The sequence below is a fragment of the Lupinus angustifolius genome, unplaced genomic scaffold (genome assembly GCF_001865875.1).
Source record: "Lupinus angustifolius cultivar Tanjil unplaced genomic scaffold, LupAngTanjil_v1.0 Scaffold_147_84, whole genome shotgun sequence".
Classification (NCBI taxonomy): domain Eukaryota; kingdom Viridiplantae; phylum Streptophyta; class Magnoliopsida; order Fabales; family Fabaceae; genus Lupinus; species Lupinus angustifolius.
This window is the reverse complement of record NW_017725840.1, coordinates 12,193-16,256: the sequence shown is the minus strand read 5'-3', so window position 1 is coordinate 16,256 and position 4,064 is coordinate 12,193.

Genomic DNA, 4,064 nt, shown 5'->3' with positions numbered 1-4,064 from the left:
AAAGGTAACTAAAAATATTGTTGGGTGCACTCCATTTATTTGTTTCAAACAGTGATTGAAATTGCGGACCATATCATAATATTATGGTTGTAGTGATTGTTGCGATTGCATCATACAAAAATGATTTAATTACACGGATACCCCTAAGTTTTAATGAAGTTATCATCTACACTTTTTTACATCTACACAAACCTCCCCTAATTTTTTTATAATTTTATTACACTGACCACCCTGCATAAGAAATAAGTGTAATATTTTAAACAAAAAATATGATAAACGCAAGTAAGTTAAACAAAACATGATATATTTTGGAGACAAGTCCAAATAATATATGAATCAATATTTCTTTATTATTTTTGGTTCATTACACTATATTATAAGAGCGATTTAAATAATATTTCTTGAGAATTGTTGATGCATTTTGTAACCAAAAATAATAAAGATACATTGATTTGTATATTATTTAGACTTGTCTACACAATATATCATGTTTTGTTTAACTTAATTGCATTTATCATATTTTTTGTTTAAAAGATTACATTTATTTCTCATGTAGGGGTGGTCAGTGGAATGAAAGTATAAAAACTATGGGAGATTTGCATAGGTGTAGAAAAGTGAGAGGTGGTTTGTGTAATTTCACTGAAACTCAAGGGGTGTCAGTGTAATTTACTTTACAAAAATTGTTCTATAACACTAAATTATAATAATGGGTTTGCATCGGACCGCAATACAATCGCATTATATTGTATTGTTTTCAAAAATATTTTTTAACCACAAAATAATTCATAACATAATAAATACGATTACAATAACCACAGCCTGACCGCGATTATGTACCTAATTATGAAATTAACCTAGTTTGCCGTCATTAACCTTTGTGAAAGAACACATAAATATTACAATTGAAGGGATTTATTTCAATTGAAAGGAGAATCGGAAACCCAAAACAAAACATACTCTTTAGAGATTCAACTCAGATTAAACTATATACACTCTTCTAAACCTATAGGATTACTCTCTGCCAAAATTTCAATCCCATCCCATAAAAATAAGGTATCCTACCCTCTAACCACAACTACGGAATATCATTTTGTTGCCGAGTCTTCATCAAATCAACATATGCTAGTCATTCAGAATGATAAACGAAAAAAGGCTATAAGGTTAAAAAAGAGGATCCCCTTATCTTCAGTGCAACTTGAGTCTAAAATTTCATATAACACAATATATTATGGACTATTCATATGTATCAATTTACTTTTAGAGAAAAAAATTTATGCACCGATAGTGTAAGAGGTTTTACACTACCATTACAATTCACATTTTTAATTATTATTAATTATGAAAGTAATACAAATGAATATGGCTGATGCACTAACTGTATAAATCTTTACACTGGTAATGCATAGAAATTACCAAGAACATCCATCACCATATGAAGTAAGGAACTAATCCATGTTAGATGTGTGATTACCTCTCGCAACAAGTTTCACTATCGGAAATTGAACCTTTGATTTCTTGATTATCATGTGATCTAACAAAACCTTATAACACTAAATCAATATCTTGTTGGTAAAGTAATATACGAATATATATGATAAATTTACAATTTAAAAAATTCTATTATTCGTATATATTTATATACATATAATACTTTATCACTTTTTTTCATTTATTGAAGATAAGCAAATGGGCGTTACCCCATTCTCCTTCCGGCATTTCAGGAGATCAATAATTTGAGTGACGACATGGTTTTAGCTGTCTAGTCACGGAATCTTAATTTTGACAAGGTAACTTTTCTCATTTACTAATAAACTATGCAATAAGATAGCAATTCTACCCATCAACATGTATTATTTATTTAATCAATAATTTTATTATTGATAAGTCAAATTATATCTTTATCTATCAAATATATTTTTATTCAATAACTTCCTTCATGATAGGTTCAGTCCCTCTAGTAGGCTTACTATTGATTCATAAGGATGTTATAGTGTTCACATTGTGTTGATTGTCTAAAAAAATCGGCTTTATTTTGCATGTTGATGTTGAGTGAAGATTTTTTATGTCAGTGAAGAAAAACCAAAAGAGTGGAACTTTATAAGAGCAAAATTAATCAGGTTACTTGTCGATTTATGTAGAGATTAACCGTTAACTATTATTAAAAATATATTATTTTTTAAATGAAACTTAAAAGAATTTGAATTAATCAAAATTAAAGTATTTCTGCAACTGATTTTGAGATTCTGGTTAGTCGTGATGGGAGTTAACCCCATTGACAAGTTTTATCCAAAGTTTCTTTTCACTCCATTGATGAGAAATTAATCTCATTGAATACAAATATACAATCTGGCAATTGAGTAGCAATTTGGGCTTTAACTCCAAAATAAAAAGTTATGGCAACCACAGTCACACGCTACTTGATGGAAGTGACAACTTTGTCTATCATATATCTTTGGTGGTTTCTATTTGAAACAAATAAAATTAACAAATTTCCCGACCAATCTCCTATTTTTTACAATTTTAGCTGGTATGGGTAATAGAATAATGAAATGTTATATTCACTAAAGTTTATTTTAAATTTGGGTTTTGACTCTTTTAAACGGATTGATCTTATTCTAGATATACTATATGAAAGTTTTGTTTATTTTTAGTTAGTTTTATTGTTGTCTCACAGTCATAAAAATTGAATATCTTCTCACTTGTGTAAGACTAAGATTGCAACTAAGAAGGGGTGAATTAGTTGACTTAAAATTATGGTCGCTTTTTCTGCAAAATCAAGAGTTAAGTGCAGCGGAGAAATTATGCATAAAATTAACAAGTAAAAAATCAAGAGATAAAGGAAAAGAGAGTAGACCGGGATTTTATACTGGTTCACCTTCTTGTCCACCGAAGGCTACTTTCAGTACTCTTGCAGCAAAAGAGATTTCTTCACTGAATATTATGAGTTGTAATTACAATATTTCACTTCGAAACCTCTATGTACCTTACACACTCACTAATACTTATGTCACTCTAGGAAAATACATTTGTTTGTAAAACTTTGAAACACTTTACTTCAAGCAACTCAGAAAATTCACTTTGAAAGTTTAAGAACAAGTTGCAAAAAGTGCAGAAAATATTTCAGAGCATTTTCAGAATTATGTTTGAAAGTTTGTGTAAGAGTTATATGTTTGATACTAAGTTTCAATGCATTTAAATAGACTTTCCAACTGGTCATAACACGTATTTGAAAGAGTAGGAATTGATTGGAATGAAACCATTTCCTTTGGGATGAAAACTATTCATTTTGAAATCTAAAAACTGATTCAACAACTCTCAGTAATTGATTACAGTCTTGAGTAATCGATTACTCAAACACACTGTCCAACTGGGCATTTAAAATTTAATTAGAGTAATCGATTACAGTCTTGAGTAATCGTTTACTCAACTTTGCTAAAATTAGGTAATCTATTTCTCACATACTTGATTACTCTACACAGTTTTTGTTGGATAACTGATTTTCTCACTTATGTAACATGTTACTTAGATACAGTAACGTGTTACACACTATTTTTGAAAATTGTTTTGTTTATATTTGAAGTGTTTCAATTTTCTTTAAAAATAGTTTGAGCATTACTATTATTGTGTATTCGAGAGTATATGATAGAAATACCTATTTAGACTTAGACTAATTTGTTTTGAAGTTTTGTCTTCTTTGTCGTCATAAGTATTCTTCCTTTTCTTATTTTTGGTGATGTTAGTATCTTCATCAAAAGTGTGCAAATGTCAGGAACAAAGATATTTTTCACATATTGTAATTATATTTGACTCATTAGTTTAGTATGTGAGTATATTAATAATTAAATGTTCCTGGCGTAATTTTGACTATTTTTCTCAAGAAATGTTTCAACTACAAATATATGCAAACTTTGTATTAATTCTTTAATAGTTGCTAGTTTGATTCCAAAATTGATAATTGCCCCCTTAAAAGATCTTCAATGATATTGAACTTGAGATGTTATATAAGTGACCTATCATTTTTTAGGAAATTTAAAAGTAAGATCATATTACTAATCAGATAATGT